The sequence below is a fragment of the Nestor notabilis genome, unplaced genomic scaffold, assembly GCF_000696875.1.
Source record: "Nestor notabilis isolate BGI_N333 unplaced genomic scaffold, ASM69687v1 scaffold1611, whole genome shotgun sequence".
Classification (NCBI taxonomy): domain Eukaryota; kingdom Metazoa; phylum Chordata; class Aves; order Psittaciformes; family Psittacidae; genus Nestor; species Nestor notabilis.
Window position 1 is genome coordinate 148,465 of NW_009914031.1, and position 18,959 is coordinate 167,423.

The following is an 18,959-nucleotide window of genomic DNA, read 5'->3' on the forward strand; positions in this document are numbered from 1 at the left end:
CTGCTTATTTACATCATATCTGTGCTGTCAAATATTTTACTTATGTAAATAAAGTTTAAACATAGGTTTAAAGTGTATGTATTTTTAATTTAAATATGTATTGTTATGTTTAAATGTATGCTTACGTGTGCGTATTTTTAATTTAAATATGTATTTTTATGTAAATTCTTCATTTACATTATGGGATAAATCACCATTTGTTTTGAAACTTTATACTGTGGTTTGCTATCATGCTTATCAGGCTGTTTTGCTTTTAAAGTAGAGTAGATCTATGCCACTGCAACCTTAATGTGCATTTTAAATATCATAGTTTTATGAAATTCTGTAGCTAAGGAGTAGCGCAGATAGATAGTTGGACTTTAGAAAGGTAGAAACAAAACTGAACTCTACTCATTCCCATCCCTCTATCTTTAACCACGAAATCCATATTCTTCCCAAAATGAAAGAATAGTGAGTGAGAGTCTGAAAACTAAGGTGTGCTGATGGATTTCCTGTGACTCTGGTGGGAAGCTGAGTGTTTGTTTATGTAAATTCCATTTAAGCAGTAAGTACAAAGATAAAATAATTGAGATCTGATTTATAGAACTTTCAAAAGAGCCTGTGAATTGCAAATGCTGATTCCTACTTCTTCTTTCATGAAATTGAATTGCCTCTCTTGAGCCTGGCAACTTTGTGTTTCATTTGTATTGCAAAAACTGGTTTGCATTCCTCTCTGTTCAGTATTTCCTAGGCATGTGGAGGAGTAGGCCTGCAGCAGAAGTACTGTGGAAGAAAACTAGTTGTGGAAGTTTTGAATATTTAGGAGAGGGATAAGCAGCTGGGAAAGTGTGGGAGATCCCAGCCTGGGTAGCAGTAATTTTATTCTGTGTGGTGTGGGAAAGTGTGAAGAAGAAGAAAAGAAAAACCAAAAATACATATTCTGCAATGCACTTAGTAAAAATTTTAAAATAAAGCCAAGGTTTTCTACTCCAAACCTCATAAAGGAGATATGGACAACCTTCTTTGGGGAGAGCAAAAATCTGGGACCAAGTAGTAGCACAGCTGCTACTCCCACTAGAGTGAGAAATGTCTGAGTGTTTGTCACTGTATTGTAACTTCTGTTAAGCTTTCCAAGTCTGGCAAGGAGGAAAATAGGGATGTCCTCAAAGTCTGGGTGAGAGAATCCATGGATCCATTTTAACTTCAATGACAAATTTCTAAGGTGCAGTGTGCCAGGGAGTAACCTTTTACTTTCTTCTGCATGACTCTATTTTACCACATTTCAAGTGGAAAAAAGAGGCTAGAAAGAAGATTGTTCATTTTCAGATCATGCAGAATAGAAGGAAAGAAACATTAAACTAAGACATGCCTAGAGAATGGGAAAACTAGCTCATGCTGTGCATTACCTCAAACCAGTATCATGTGATTTTGACGTATCAGCAGCATGCACATGAATGCTGCAAAGAGCTATACTATTATTGTGCATGTATATTAATCCATACTTGTGCTTTCTAGTGAATTCTTTAAGGCACTGCCCATTTTCTCCTGTGTTTTCTTTTGTCCATAACATCTACATTAAAGCTGGACAAAATGAAAACTAAAATTCTTGCTGAAAGCGAGAGTTTAGTCATGCAATAAGCCTGCTACATTAAGGAATATGGAGAAGATTCTCTGAACATACTACAGTACCATGGAAAAAGCCCACAATAAATGCAATAACCTGTTCATTAGTTTCTACCATGCATAAAACTCCTTTTTGTGAAGTCTTTTCCTACGTAATTGTATTAACAGAGCACAGAATGTTGAAGGAACCAGAGTGCATGTCCTTGATGCAATCTGCAGCATCCCTAGTGGTTTTCATCATTGTTTTATTCTGTGTATGAGCTCTGTCATAAAGGGCAGCACCACTGGCATAAATTGAACCATCATGTTGCGTGCTGCCAGCAGAGGATGGGGAAGGCAATTGGTATCTGCGAACGCTCATATAGCACTTCTCTCCCTGCGCCTTTTACTCATGTGAAAAGAGGAATCAGTGCAGTGTCTGTGGTGTATCATTCATCCTACATGGATCATGTAGCTATTACCCTGAATATACAAAATACTCTGTTCCTGTTTGCTTGGAATAGCAAAACCTGCAGCCAGACTTCCCAGGGACAATTCTGCTGTCAGTGCTCCAACTAAAACAGCAGTGGCTCAGCCATTTTTCCCCCTCATCAGCGGCTTCTCTGTTTCCCATGCATGCCCTCTCTTCACTTCTAGTGTGAGACTTCATCTGCATCCACATGGCAGAATTCAAGTGGCAAAAATTCCCATTCTTGCTTCTCCTGCTTCAGCAAAGGCATAATTTGTCAGGTAGTTTCCAGCATTTCTGCTGGTTTTTGTTGTATCACTTTGATCACCTCAAATGTAAACACTTCTCAGTCCTTTTATACTGGGACAGACAGAGATCACAACTTCAAGTCAGCTTCAGTGTCCTCCTCTGTATGCTGTTCTCTCATCTATGTCCCTGCATGGTTATGTTGTACAAAGAGTAGGAATCCTTTAATATTTTTGTCTCCTGATTGTGTTTCTTCTTGTTCTTTTCCTTTAAGATACAAACTGATAGTCAAACAAGATGCATTGCTTGTGCTTACTTCTTTATGTGCTATATTACCGCATGAAATTCAGTGGCAAGTTGCTGTGGTTTAAGTCCGGCCAGTAACTCAGAACCACGCAGCTGCTCGCTTACTCCCCTTCCTTTTTCCTCTCCACTCCCAGAGGGATGGGGAGGAGAATCAGAGGAATGTAACTCCCACAGGTTGAGATAAGAGCAGTCCAGTAACTAAGGTATAATACAAACCATTACTGCTACCAATAATAATGGTAAAGATAAGGGAAATAACAAGGGGTGAGGATACAGTTGCTCACCACCCACCAACCGATACCCAGCCCAACCCAAGCAGCGATCTGGGCCTTCCGGGAGACTGCCCCCAGTTTCTGCTATAAAATGATCATTATCAAAGCCCTGATGTTGCAGGCACCCAACCACATACATAGATTTGCTCCAGTAAATGGCTTCACTGATTTCATTGGAACCTCTTCCTAGGTAAAATTATACACTACTTGAATGTTTAAAAGTTCAGGACCTAAGACTGAATATGGTATAATTTAGCAGGTAGAGGGGGAAAAATATACTGGGAACAGCAATGATAAGGCTGTTGATATACACCTTGTTAATTTTATTATTAAAATAAGATATGGAATTGAGATACTGGGATACCTAAACATTTTTATCATGTTATGGTTTAAGCTTTTTCTCATAGTTTAGAAGAGGCTTTAGTCTGATAGATTTCCTTTCCTCTTCCAAAAGTTTTTTGATAGGACTATTAATAAACACACTATCAGAAGATTTTATTTGTGTATAAAGATTAAACATTTTTTGTAACTTTATGAAAGCTAGTATGAAAAAACAGGGAGGAAAGAATGCACACACCTGGGTAACATATCATGGGCCACTATTACTATAATTATCTTCTAGCCTGCCTTCTTAGGGCAATAAGATTTCTTAGCACAAGAGATCAGCATCTTTTGTCTCTTAGTATTTTCTCCTCAAAACTTTGAACGCATAGCAAATTTCAGCCCAAACTGATGGGCGTACAACTATGGACTTGCATGTTTTGTGCAGATCTGCCAGTGGTGGAAAAGGGACCTAAAAGTTGAGGCCTCTACAGAATGAAAAGCAAAATGTGGCAATTAAACAGTCTGTTTGATGGGAGCCAGCCAGTCAAGTCAATACAGGCATATAGTCCGAGAGAAACATATGTAGATCCAGACCACAATGGTAGTGTCTCTTGGCTGACAGAAAGCCCCTAAAAGTTTTCACAATGGAAAGGAGAGCAGGGGGGACAGCAGACAGGAACTGAGCCTTTATTAGAGACACTGTCCATGAAACAGGTGGCTTTCATGTAGTTGTACGTAAGCTCCAATTTAAGGATAGTAGGTTACCAGCTTTTCAAATAGATCATATATGGAGAGGTCATTTGTTTGTTCCTCTCTTCACTTTCAATGATCTCAGGCCAGATGCAGCACCTTATTGTGCCTCTTCAGTGAAATCAGATGCTCTACATGCACAAAAGGAAATGGAGAAATGCAGTGGTGATTGAATTCTAATAATTCACTCTGACCTAGCAATCTTTAATCAGGTAAAATTCTGTAGTTGCCTTATAGTAGTGGCAGGTGAGAGAAGGGCATAGGATTCAGTCCTTTATTTTGATCCTTTAAACACTAACCCACATACTTTGTTCCGTTCTCGGCTCATGCTCTGCAAACTAAATGCAAGTAGAATAATGTGGCAGAGTTTGTTAAATTCTGGTGATACAAGCAGCTGGAGAACATGGTAGCTGCAGTGTGAGATAGACAGGTGAATCAACTTTACTCCTAGTACAAGTGAATGGGGGAAGAGGAAGGAAAGTAATTTAATACTACAGCAGCAGAATAAGTCATTCAGGTTCAACAGATTACTTTTATCGGGGCCACATTCATAGGGATACCATATGGTGAGTTGCTGTAAAGAATGGCCCACCCAGCTCTGCATATGGTACCCACTATTTATAATAGATGCTGCTAAATGTTTATTAAGCATTATTAAAAATCTAATGTTACAGCGTCCCTTCAGAGACACCAACAGAGAGGGTAAGATTGCAAGCAATATCAAGCTTTCAGCTGCCTTTTTTTTAGGCATCTGTATAGTGTTATTTCTATAATAACACAAAAAGATTGAACTTGTGTCATTATATATAAATGAAGATTTTTGCAGTGACTTATGAATTCTGGCAGCAGTACAGACATTAACAAGTAACATTTGTCATTTCGAACGCCCTTATCAAAATAATACTTTTCTTTCTTTCTTTGTTCTTGCCTTTGTGAACGAAGATTGCCTGATTTCAGCACACGCTGGCTGAGATAATAATTAGCTTACAGTGTGAAGAGAGGAGATGTGAATGATAGTCTTTGTTGCCTTAAATAACAGCATAGCTTACTGAAACTTTTGGGCCATATTTTTGTTTGGTTGGTTTTTTGTTTTGGGTTTTTATTTTTTGGGGTTTTTTTGTTGGTTTGTTGTTTGTTGTTTGTTTTTTTTTTTTTTTTAATGTTCAAGTGTGCAGTAGTAGTCAGCCTTGAAAAGAACTGAGAACTGGTTGTTTTGTTTAAAAATGCTGAGTACCACAAAGTGGTCATGGTCAGGCTGGCATCCTCATATCAGGTTGCAGTGTTTGCACTGTGGTGTTGTCTTGAGTAGATACAATATGCTGACATTGCCATTTAAAACACATCATGATGAGTCCAAATGACTGGGTCTCCAAGAGAAGGAGAATCAGCCTGAGCTCTGAGCTACATTTGAATTTTGGACTCTGGATTTCAAATCTGCTTCATCTTGCTTTCTTATTGTTTCACCCTTTTTTCATTCCTTGCTCTTAAGAACAAGAGGAGGAATTTTGTGCTTGCAAGGAGGAAGCAAGTTTTTTTTCTCTTCTCATGCCTATTTCCTTATGCTCCTCCCATGCCTTTGCAGGAAAATAAATGCTTTTCTGAAACTGTTCTCACCTTTTAAGAGCTGGTTACAGCCAGATTTCCAGCAAATTATGACATGAGTAGTGGTTTTTCAACATCTTTTAGTTTACAGATCCTAAACATTTTCCAGTCGGTATGCAAACCTATTTAGAAATCTCACAAACACATGCAGCATAAAAGAATTTGCTTTCCTTTATGACATTTTCTAGCCTCTTATAAATAGTCTACAGATTCCAGATTTCTGCAGGCAATAGCTGGAAAACCAAGGAGCCACTATAATACCTCCGTGTTTCTTTTTGGGCAAGAATGGCTATGGATTTGAGTTTCTGTTTGATTGAACTAAATCTCCTTTCTCTGAAAACAGTGGCTTCTTAGAAATGGTTGTTTGAATTGTATTATAACTGGAAATCATGAGTTAAATTCTGGCTGTATTTAAGTAATTGCAGGTCTTCCTTGATATTTGAAAGCACACTTTTGTCATCATGTTGAGGATAGAGACTGAAACCAGAGGGTGTTAGGGTAGAACAGTGGAAGTAAACTGTCTAGAAAGGTAGGCATTTTAAGAAAATCAGGACACTCCTTAATCACTGCAATAGCATTATTTGTGTATCTTGAAATGGGAAAAAAAAAGACCAGTTTTATAACTTGGTAAAGAAGAGTACCTGTGTTCTTGAAGGATACAGTTGATGCTGGGGTGAACATTTTGGACTGAGATGTAGTTTTGAAAGGTAAGGTATAAGCAAATATAAGTAATCTCTTAGACTTTTCATTAAGATGAAAATCCAAATAGCTCACTCATTGCCTACCCTTTGAAGTCCTTTATAATGTTAGCTGTATTTTTATGATCTTTTTGGCATACATGAAATAGTGTTTATATAAACATTTAAACAAATGATCTTTTGTTATTTTTTACTAATTAATGCAGATGGTTTGTTTTACTTAGACAATATGGTTTGTTATTTTAGGGAGAGTACTGTGTTTCTTGTATATGGGAAAGACTGTCTCATTTCATGAGCAAGCCCACATCCATGTGTTTTCAACAGCAAAAAGGAGGAAAAATCGAGTACCCAGAAGACTCCTCTGTTATGTGCTCCTACAGGGTATTTGTGCCTATAGCCCTGTGTGAAATCTGTTTGAGACTTAGTAAACCTTCAGTGCTCTGAAATAATCCAACAAATATTAGACCCCATTTCAAGTCTCATCTGCCTAGTAAGAATGTTGTTGTTACATAAAGATTTCTTTCAAATCTGTGAAAGTTCTGACTATGACACATCTGCTGACATAGGTCTTCTTGACATGGTCTTACCTTACCATGTTGTTAAATGTTCTCCTCTTTTTCTGTAGTGTGGGACTTTGAAGGACTGGAAATGAGGGAGATTCCTCTGATTATTTTTTTTCCTTATATTATAATCTGAAGTAAAATTCAGTAGCAGCTTTCAAATTCTGCTTCCAAAAAGGTTGTTTGGAAACCAAGCTTTACTAATTGTCTATGGCATTATCAGTTCTACTTCAAGGCTGTCATTTTGTAGAAGCAATCTAGGACGTGGATTTTGACACTTCTTACATTTTAACCAGTGTTTTACTTGCTTAGTTTACAGAACAAACGTTTCTTATAATACACACAGAAATAAAAATGCACACTGTCATTATTCACTTTACATGTGACATCCTGAGACAGATAAATTCTGAACTGTACTAAAGCAGTTGTGTTGTATTGAAATAGGAGATAACTGTTAAAGTCTTTCTCTGCTGTGTTTTTCCAGAGTTTTTGTTGTGAAAGTGACAGAAATACTTGATGGTCTGACTTGGGATTTGAATATTTCAGCCTATGACATTAGAAGCAAAGGTGAAGGTATTAGTGAACACAGCTAGTGTTTTAGGGCAAAGGGCAACCTATCAAGACATTACCTAACAAATAAAAATGGAATCTTTCACCTTATTTGTAAAAGAAAATGGTGAAGATTTAGTTTTCAGAATGATTGTAACACACATGTAGTGCTGTTTTATGTCTCCAGCAAAGTATAACAGATGGACTGTGGGTTTATTAGGAAAAAAAATGTGCCGAAAGATTTTTATTATGTGAGAAAGAGAGAACAAAACCCAAGGAAACATCTGGACAATTAATCTCTCAAATCTGTATATAACATGAAGAAAATTACTCAAATATTTCAGAAGTCTTGCTCAGAAACAAATTAACTATTGTTAACAAAGCACAATAATTTGCCATTCTACATGTAAAAAGATCATTGCAGTTAATAATTAATTGATGCCACTTTGTTCTTCACCTATGCAAAAATAAAGAACAGGGAGAGCAGCATGTTCCTCATGAGGTTTCTACTTTGTCATTATAAAGTGATGAATCACTTTCGCCAAAGCTGAACTGATCTGTCATCTCTCAAGGAAGCATATGTCATTATGGGGAAAACAGTTCTTTACCTATTATTCAGGTCTGCATGGTGTCTGATTACTAAGATGGACCTAAACATCTGGTAATCATGCCACCTCTTCCTGACATGTGTACATGATATGCAGTTCCGCTTTGCGGGTTTTCATGTGTGGAGGGTTTTGTTTTTATTTTAAAGCTACACAATGACAGGTGAGTAAAGAAGTAGGTGCTCTTTGTCTGGGCTGGTGAAACATTATCTTTTTTGAGAGAGTAGATTACTGTTTAAACTAGTGTTTCTCAAAGTTGTTGTGCCATTAAGCTGTTCTAAATGAATAAGTTGAGGCCTACCATCAATGCCTGCTGGCTGTTCCTCCGCATGTTCTTCTCATGTGGTGCCTTTCCCGTGGCAGCAGCAGTGGTGGACTGCAGAGAACAGTCACAGCTTAAACAATTCATATACTCAGCTTTGTGCTCTTAGTATGTTGATTTCCTCTCCCTCAGCTTTACATGTTTTAGGAAATGGGAAGGGATTCTTTTCATTGGTTTACCTACCTATATAGTTTGAATTTTTGTTTTTGTTTTCCCTCCTAGAACCCTGCTGTGCCTTTTCTAGTAGATATTAACTCAAATGCTATTAAAATTGTATACTTTGGCCTTTCTTCTCTTCTCCCAGGCAATTAAGAATACAGCTGGAAAATCAATATCCTTTTTGAAACTCAAGCTCATTTTTTGTGTCTAGTCCATGCTACTGTATGTATGGATGTATGGATGTTATAGTTGCATATATTATTTGTCTTGAAATATGCTTTGAAACTCTTTAAACAGAATTTGCTTTCATCTCTTTTTAAGTGATGAATGAAAACTGTCTATTTATGGATTGAAGGACGAATGTGCGATATTTTTATTTTTTTTCCTTTTAGTAAATCTATCAGGTAAGAAAACTTCTAAATACACAGGTTTTTAAAATAGTATGGTTCAATTCAGGCTCTTAAAAATAAAAATATTTCTGGTATCCAGAGTTTAAGTGCCCAGTATTTATATGGATCTTCCCCATCCAGTATCTCCGTTCCACTTTCAAAAGATATTGAAACTTGAGTGTCTGGGTGGAAAAGTATTTTTAGTCAGACAATTTAAAATCCAGTTTTGGTGTAACACCTATTTCATGTCAACTCCAGTACTACTAGACATGGCACTGCTGACTGAGGTTTCTTGAGATAAAATAATGACAGTTGTAGATTTCCGTAACATCCAGAGTCTGGTGCCAGCAAAAAGGTTGAAAATTAAAGGGTAACAGTTTTCAAAACATCTTGGACAAAGTTCTGTCATCATATCTAACAATATATTTTGCTTTGGTTTTGCCTTATATGAGGATACAAAACTGATCTTGATTTAAGAAGTGTCAGACCTCAGAGACAGAAGATTATTTTTTTTTCCCCTTGAATTATACTTGATTTGCTAGCTGAATCATGGTTGTGCTTGTTTTATTTTACCAAGGAACTGTGGCAAAAAGAATTTTGATGCCCTGGAAGGACCAAAACAAAAGACCTTGTTTTGGAAGAAGGAAAGCGACTATGTTCTTCTGGTGTTTGTATGTTTGTTTGGGTTTTATTTATTAGGGAGTGGTAATGATGTCATTAATTAAAAGATGCAGCAGGAAAGTTGTGGCCAGCTTTTTTAAAAAATAACTCATGCAAAGAACAACCAGTCTTCTCTCAAAATGTATTAAGAAGTCCAGCCTTCTTATTTACTAAAGGATCTGTTAAATCCAGTTATTATATGTGAACCTAGTATGTTTGCATGCCATACTCATGGCTGACCATAATCAACTTCGAAAACTACAGGACCAGTCATGCTTATTTGATGAAAAACGGAGTCTGCAAGTTAAGCAGTAAACTCATTTTTAGTTTATATCTGCCTAATCCATGTATGCTTAGTGAAACCAAGAAGGATATAAATACAAGCAAAACCAAAATGACATGCCAAGTTGTGGGTCTCCAGGAATCAGGCATGGTAATTGCTTTCAACAGTACTGTCTCAAAACCCAGTTTTTCCTTTAAAGTATAAGGATGTTGGAGTTTCATTTGCAGTGGCTGGTCATGGTAGCTTAACAATGTAGTTACTGCAAAATAATGTTCATGGCAGCTCCAGTAGCTGAAACCCCTTCTGGCCAGATCCTTCCAAACAGTGTTTCTTGGGCAGCTACTGCCCACAGTGCTGGGACACTTGAGGGTGATCAGATACCAAGAACCTTCTATTGCCTTCAGTTTGTCCTGTGGTAGTCCCTTTGGTTATTCTCCCAAGCAGGTCCAGCAGTGAAGACTTGCAGAACCTCACACACGTCCCTGTGTCAGCCATATTGCAAAGGGGTTTGGACAATTCAGACTCCTTCCCCCAACATGCATCATCCTGGCTCAACTAGGTGCCCTCAAAAATGGTCTTTCCAAAGGCATTGGAAAGGTTGAACTGTTATATGAGAGTTTTTCTTTCACTTGAGTGTTGTTTGGTTTTGGCTAAACATGAGAACAAAAGAAAATGATGGGTCCACTTCATGTTTTTATTTTGTAATAACTTGGGCTTTTACATTTGGTTGTACAGTAAATGATGTGCACATTGCCCCTGTGTGACTGTTCCACTACAAGGTGAAGCTGATAAAGAGAGGCAAAGGCCTTGGAAATGTCACATCTCAAGTCACTAATAGAGCCTGTTGTCACTGAGGAACAGTGGCTTCCTCCCTCCCTTCTCTCCTTCCCCTTTCTCCCCTCCCCTCCCCTCAGCAATTTAGATGATGTCTTCCTTCTGAATTGAATTCCCCTTTATGTAATGTATTCTTTTCTTGACTTGTTAGGGACATACATGAAACCTGGTGGTACATTTTCAGCACCATGAGCACTGAATCAGGCACTTTATTATTCACTGGTAGTAAATTCAGTCTCTTAACCTGACAGTAGTTCTAAGTTAAAACTTCTTATTTCACTGCCACATGCTTTAGTCTTCAAATTCATGTCTCTCAGTCTAGGTTACAGGCATCTAGATGTAACATTATCTAACGTGTCAGTATAGTTCTTTTGAAAACACGATAGACTCTTTGTTGTTACACACATTTTGTGTAATAAGGAGAGGGTGTCCAGTTTCCTATGTTAAGTAATGGGAGGGCTAAAGCTGCCATCACTGAACAGAAGTTTCTTTTGATGCTTGGTGAAACAATACAGTCCTGTCCCAAGGACCTGACATCTGCAGCCTGTGTCATGCCTTTTGTCCAAGTCCCTGAGAATTGCACTGCAGACTGGGAGCAAAACCAAAGAATTCCAAAGGAATTTTTATATATTCCACTTTAGTACTTCTAAGTGATTCTTCCAGTACGCTATCTACTAATTTTCTCAGTTTCACCATGTATTTTTGATGTTGTCCTTATTATGATTTCTTTTTTGTGCAAGTTACTTGTACGAGAATTATTTCCTGAACCCATTTTTAGTTCTCTTCTCAGGTAAGCTTTCACACTGTAGAAGGTCTGCAGAGACTCAAAAGAGATGAATCAATTGTCTATACATGGTTCTTTTCTGTAGTGAGTGTGTCCTCTCAGGATTCTCAACTTCTTCTCACAATTGCCGTGGGATCTAATAGCATTTTTTATGTCATGCTGTGCATTTCTTTTCAGCATCCTGCTCAGAAACGCTATACTTGAAGTGAAAACATTATATCTCAAGTACATTGTGTAATTCAAAACATATTCCAGTCAGATAGGATTTATTGTTTCTGTTACGTTCTATTGTTTCTGTAATTCCTATTTGCTCCAACACTGGTTCACTGTGCTCCAGTATCCATCGTAGTCAAAACTATACAAATGTATAAAAATGCTATGTTTCTTAAAAAGCTTTTTTCCATACACCTACTTTTGCAGAAACCCATTCTCTTGTATGGATTAAACAAATTCTTTTAGGTTGAAATTCTTCCAGATATCTCCTTACTCTTAACTTTTTATTGGTGCAGTAAATCTGGGCAGCTGCATCTAACTAATGTTATTTGTGTGCACTCTACAAATGTTTTCATACACATGTAGATGGAAAATGCATAATTATATCAAAACTAGCACTAAAAGTACATCAGTGGCTCAAATATAATAATTCAGAAGTTGTAGTTTCACGTTATGTCCAACCTCATGTATATAACCCAGTCTTTAATTGAAGAATCACTTAATATTTTTCAATAGAACATCTGCCTTGGGTTGTGTTACAACACATATTCTTAAGGGGTGTTTACTCATTGCTGAAGGGTTTGGCTTTGACACCACGGTATTCCTTGACAGAGGTTCTTTTATATATGTGTGTATATTAAAATGCAATTCCTAGTAACTATAATGTCCCAGTCAATCTTCTTTGAAGCTCATGATCAAATTCCCATTTATTTCAGTGCTGCAGTTTCAGATTCCTAACACGCGTTAGTAACTGGACAGTTTAAAAAACCAAAACAACACAACCCCGTGCAAAAAGAAAGCCAATACAGAAGTTGTCTGCTCATAACATATTCAACCTGAATGGCTTGGGATACTGAATATAAAGTGCCTGCCTGCCTGTTTGTCGGTGTTGCCCAGGCAGCACACAGGGAGGTCCCAAATCTCACAAAGCAGGGCACATGTGGAAGCACTCTTGAAGCAGGGATTCATAACTCCAGCCAGTGCAGTCCTGGCACCTTTGCATTCAACTTGGCCTCAAAACCTGATTTATATGCATGATAAAAATAGAGTATTTCAACTGTTTTGAAGCTCTTCTTCCATTAAATGAAAAGTAGAAAGATAAGAGAGAGAGAATAGGTGGTAAAGAGCTTTCCTCCCTATTGTAAGGTAGTCTAGCTGAATAGGAACATGTGGTTTGAATTACCAGAGGCGAGGTGTCTTCCTGTTTTACACAGCTGAAGTCCAGAGTCATTTAAGTCCTCTCTTGTGCTGTAGAGAGATACAGACTGACTGGTAGGTTCAAATTATAGTTTACTTCTCTAGTGGCAAATAGGAACTGTTTGTTTTGTGTTGTGTTTCTTCAAGTTAATGAGCATTAGCTCAGTATTGAAGTCTGAGAACTTGTGGAATATGACAAGGGAGAGTTGTGGCAAGAGAGACTGGTCTCTGCTTAGAGGCAGATTGTGATGAGGACCAAGGAGCAGACACTGTAGTAATCACAGGGGACTAGGTAAGGATTACTGCCACTCAGTCACCAATTTCATTAAGCCTAGGAACAGAGCAAGAATATGGTAGATGGGGAGAATCTTTTTTAATTTTCTCTCTGGCTTAGCTATTTTGGGTTTCTATTTCATAGGTATCCAGTTCTTCTTCAAATGGATGTTAATATTTTTTTTTCTTAATTTTTTTCTTTTAGTTTTTTTATTTTAAAGCCTGTCAGACTTTTAAGGGAAAGTCACCATGAGGGGATAGTGTTGGCACAACCATCTCAACGCTCTGCTGTCTATCCTTTGTGCGTGGTGGAGTTTTGTTGTTGGTGTTGGTTTGGGGTTTTTTTTTAGCATAGCCACCCTGTGGCCAAAAAAGAACAAACTACAAAGAACATTTTATTTCTGTCATATTAGAGTATTAATGTCTAGTGACATCAGTAATGACAATGCTAGGTGTACTCCACTCAAAGGATTATCTGAAAGCCTTTGAAATCACCTGTTCGCTTTGTGCTGGTGTCTTAAGACAGAAAATAATCTTTCATTCTCCCTTTTTAATGTGAAACACCTCACTTGTACAGAAATTATCCTGTAAATGGCTTGCTTGCAAGCTTGACTGGTATAATGTGCTGTTTCTGCTTATATGACCAGTGCTTCCTCAGACAACTAAATCTGTTTTATAATTCCAGGCATAAGGTTTCTTTGGCAAAATAAAACTTAATTTCTTATTAAAATTTCCAAAAATCACAACTGGTACTGCCAATTTATATCAATGGGAAACTGGGGTACTCAACCATAATATTTTCATACAGATGCATTGGCTTAGGACATTTCTCCCTTGGGTTAGGCAAGCTGGATAAGTGTACTAGTCTAGTAAGGGTACTAAAGAAAAAGGAGTTTAAAAGGATGTTTAAAGTTAATTCAAGATGAATCTTGAACCTCAGTTCAGAGGAGGTAAAAATTACTTGATGGATTTTATGTTTCATTTCTGCCTGAAGACTGGCATAATAATTAAATCTTAGGTGGTTTTTGTTGTGCTCTCTTTACTGCCAAGATTAAACTTTGGCTTCCACCCTCTTCCAAGTTATTGTGTTGGAAAGAGTCAGCTGCCTTGTAATGGACAGCTGGGTAAAGTTCAAGGATTTTACTGGTAAGGAAGCACTAGTTGGTCCTTGAACAGTCTATGTTCAATGATAGGTGATGCTCTTTTGATATTGTTATTTCTAAATTTTTATTATTTTTGTTAATGTGAATGAAGTGAATCTCCTTTATCTTTGCTGATTTTGAGCAAAACTTACTTTAAATCTTCATGTGGAAGTGGAAAAATTGGAGGCACAGGGAAAGACAAATATGATTTCTGTTTTCTTTACCTTAGCCTCTGTGTGCCAGGTTGTTCCTGGCCTTTCAGTTATCTGGGCAGTGAAACAGTTAATTTCACTGCCTGAAATTGTGACTAGGATTTAGAGCTAGTGTGGATATTTACTTACACAGATTTTGTGTAATCGATGGATGCAAGAAGTAAACCTTGCAATGACATTTGCATTTGCTTCATAATTTGAAGGCTATCTTACTGATTGGGAAGCTGAGCTTCCAATGCCCTATTATACTGCAAATTAAAAGAATTAATAGACTAGGTATGTAGCTATGTGTACACTGCCATCTTCATGTTTTCTGTGGGGTATTACATATATTAGTAAGCTGGATTCAGTTTAGTTACCATTTGATGAGCTGGTCAAGGCCAGATCCTCTTAAGTCCCATCAAGTAAAGTTTAATAGTAAACTGACCCTTGTTAGCTCATCAGTCATGTTTCTTTATGGCCAACAGTACTTTCAGTTTTCAGGCTAACCTGTGATATAGGGCTGTCCTTTGTGAGATGTTCAGAAAAAGGAAAACTTTTCCAGAAGAGTAGAATCTATGTGGGTGTCTGTTGAACTTCCTTGAAGCCACAGCCTAATGTCATGAATGATTATTTAGGACCAGCCATTGTCTGTGTCTGCTAGGTACCTGAAGGAAGAAGTTATGGGGGGCCTTGAAAATACAAATAAGAAATCCAAGGGAGCCATGTGATCTCTCATGTAATTTACGTGCCTCTTACCCTTGCCATTTGTCAGTATTGCTTTTTTTGAGGGGGAGGGAGTTATGAGGGAGAGGGAAGTGTATTGTGTACATTGAAATACCAAGTACATTTTAGTTACTGACAGGTCCTGTTGGAGAATCATTGTCTGGTGGAAAATCCAGTGTCTACAAAGTCTACTTTTTCCATGCGAATGTCTGATATACTGCCAAAACACAGCAGGAAACCAAAATTGCAGTATATTGTTTCAGGTCAATTTAGTGCACATCAGAATTTAGTTGAATGGATTGCAAACATTTAATTTTAAAGCTTACTATACCTGCATTTTCCAACCAGCACATTTCCCTCTGAGGCCTGAAATTCAAGCTCCCTATTTCTCCTGAAGTCTGAGCTGACCAGAGGACTATTTCAACTGTAAAGTAAGAGTTTGTCCTTTAGTGAACAACCTGCTGTTTTTAGCCTACTGTTGCACTCCTCTGTTCCTGTATTGTACATGTGCTTTGTAGTTATGTTACTGCCACCAAAACAGCAGTGCTTAGATGATGACACCTGGAAGAATACATGTAGTGAATCCAGATAATGAAGTAACCTGAATTAGCTCGTTAAGTCATATCAGATAAAAATTAATTACATGTGGTCAAGTCAAAAGCAGCAACTTTTGTGAAGAAAAACATAGCTGGGCAAGATGGAGGTGAAATGTTACTTTGTAAGCACTTCTGCACTACATTTATTTCCACACAGATCATCCCATATTGACAAAGAAATCCGGAGACCTTCCTGAAAAGAAGGGCAAAACAGTATATCTCTCTAATCATGTAATGGAAATTTAACACCATCTTGTTCCTCTCATCTTTTCATCATTTAGCATGATCCCCTCAGTTCACTCATTTTTATTAAAGTTCAATTGCTTTAGTAACATAATACTGGTGTCCAACTGCCAAAGCAAATGTAGGGTACAGATTTTCATTAGCTAGAGCTCTGGAACCTTTTATTTGATGAATTATTCTAAGGCAACAGAAGAGTTGTGTGAAAAAAAGACTACATGCTCCTTTTACGGCATGCACTTACCAGAGGAACTTGGGGGGTGGAAGGGATTTATACATTGTGGTAAAAAATTACATTAGCACTTGCTGCCCCAGCAGGCTTCTGGGGTTTTGCTAAAATTCTCCTCTGATTATGTGTTGGCCCTGTGCAGTAAAATGTAATGAAGGGCTTTGGGAACATTTCAACACATCAATTATCAGTTTTATACAAAGAGCTATCAGTGGGCAGGGTGCTTACCCATTACATTGAAAAGACTGTGGCTTTTGTTCACACGATAATGATACGCAATTCATGAATAGCCAACAATACAAAATCATAACATTAGCCTGGAGTTGGGCAGATATATTACCACTGCCAGAAAGAATAATTTTGATGAACTGTTAAAGTCATTATTCAGTTTCATTGCTCTGTCATAACATCCATTCAGCCCTTGTCTAGGTTATGTTTGGTTTGTTGTTATAACTTCTGTAGTGGAAGTCAGCTGCAGTGTAACCTTTGTCAATAAAAGACCAGCACAAACAGTTGGGTTTTGTATGTTATTAGCTGTTGTGTCATGGACTTTTTGTTTTCTTCCCTGGTGGCTGCTGGTCAGTCTCAGGGCAAACAGAAATGCACTATGATGGTGTAGAGATTACCTCATTAAATGACTATGTGCTATTTCAATAGTGGCTTTGCCAATGTTTCTTTAGGTAAACCCTTGCTTTTTCTGTCATAGTCATAACACTGAAACACTTCCTGTTAATTATGAGCTTCCATCAGTGGTGCTTGTAGAATAGCAAAGTGGACGTGCCACTAAGCCTATTTCCTGGCTTCTTGTTTGGTGTATGTTATGAACTGGTGTTATGATGATAGTGGAATGGCACAGAACAGTGCAAGAGAGAGGTGGGGTTTGAAAGGACAGAGGAAGGGAAATAAAAGTGACTTGGCTGTTTTTTCTCTTCCTTCCTCTTCCCACTTTTTGAAAGGGTTATGCTGAGAAGCAGTGAGCTAACTTAAGAAACATGGTGTTATCCGTGACCATGCCCTTCCCTTGGAAAAATGTATGTCAGTGCTGCAGAAATCCCTCTTTCAGCTGTGCAGTTTGCACAGACTTCACCCATGTGTATCCTGGGATGACCCCTCAAAGGGAGTACATATGCCCTGGTGACCACAAGGCTCCCTTATTGTAATTCTTTCTTAATTGGGCTTGTAGCTCAGCTCCAGCACTGTGCTGGAGAAAGCTGAGAATGCACGCCTACCGCACTGGGTTGAATAGCTGTGATCAAATTACCCCTCTGCATTCTTATATTGGCTTCCTGAAAAAAGCTAGTGATTTGATTTTAAAATTGGCCTTTAAGAAAAGAGTCGTTAGCACAAAGAGATGTTTCAAGATATCCAAGGCCTGCTTTTTTAAAGTTTTGAGATGGCATTCATTTTAAAAGGGTTTGAGTCTCACAGCTTTGATTGGCAGTATAAAACCTTTGCTTTAGCAATTCTTGAGATGTAGAATTTATTCCTTTTGGACAGCTGCCTCAGCAGATCCTTTAAGAAAACAATTCTGAAAATACTTTTTTTTTTTTTTAAACAGAGTTATTTTCATCTGGCTCTAGTATAATTTTCTGCCCTTATAGTAAAAGTTGTCTATGTGGCCTTTAATATATTGTTACACTTTTGTAGTCTGTTAAATTGCATTGCATTTTAATTGGGTAGGTCTCCTTACTGGAGCTGGAAAGACAGGGAGAGAAAGGCTTTCCAGACATAAAATGATCTAGCTTTGTAAAATTCCTGTTGTCACATTATGACTTTTGAAAGGATCATTTGCCAAAAACTTAAATATACACCCTGCTGTAGTTCTTTTGCCTTACCTGGAGACACTCCAGAGAAAAATTTTGACTACAGCTTTAACCAGAGAACAAGAAAAAAAAAAGAAATTGCAAGAACATAGGTTTGTCTGTAAGTTAACCTTTCGCCAGTCTGTTTAAAAATGAAACTGTCATAATATTGTTAATTTAACAGTTCTTTATAATTGCCCTTCTGTTTGAGAACAATATTTATTGAACCTTTTTCCTTCTATTCTTTGACCTGGATGGTTTCTTCTTGTGTTGGTCACACAAGTTGCAAGTTGCAGGCATTTTAAAATGATTTCCTTCTTTAATAGTAAGTCTTTATTATGTAAAATTGTGAAGCATTACATTTATTAAGAAGTGCAACAAAAGACGCAATTTTAAATGTTCGTCTTGCAAGTATCTCACAGCAAAACCCTCCCCCAAAATTCTTATTTCTGTCATCAAGTATTACCTAAAAGTTAAAATTCAGTATTTTTTAAAAGTGAACAAAGAATTGTTCCTTTCACTCCAAAGTCCATCATTATTTGACTTTTAAGAAGATCTTTTCTTGTCATTGAAGCAACATGTACCATGCTGTCTAAAGGCATTAGCCAGTGAAAGGCAGTCCCTCATTTGAAACAGGGATGTTGGTGTGTTGGTAACAGCCTCACAACACAGTGGGCAGACACTAAATCCCATGTGGAGTAAATCCACATTCATGGCACATTAATGTCTCTGAGTTTGTGCTCGTGCTCTGGTTGTGTCTATATTTTCCGCAAGTTTTTCAGGGTAGTGTTTTGTGAGAAAAGAAAAAGGAGAATTAAATTTGTTACTAACTAAAAATGAATGTAACCCCCTTATTTCTGTTTTTGCCCATCTATAGTGGTTCCAAGGCCCAAAAACTGAAATCAAGTCCATATGTTATTTCAAACTCCAAAGACTTTCTTCCTCACAGTGAGCTCT

The 18,959-nt window shown here is 37.6% G+C and overlaps 1 protein-coding gene across 1 annotated transcript in view; it reads left to right on the forward strand.

Annotated features, from left to right (window-relative positions):
- LOC104412672 (potassium voltage-gated channel subfamily KQT member 1-like) overlaps positions 1–18,959 on the forward strand; it is a gene marked incomplete at both ends in the record, with an annotated part of 251,094 nt that overhangs the window by 146,655 nt on the left and 85,480 nt on the right. The gene's annotated exons all lie outside the window — the stretch shown is intronic.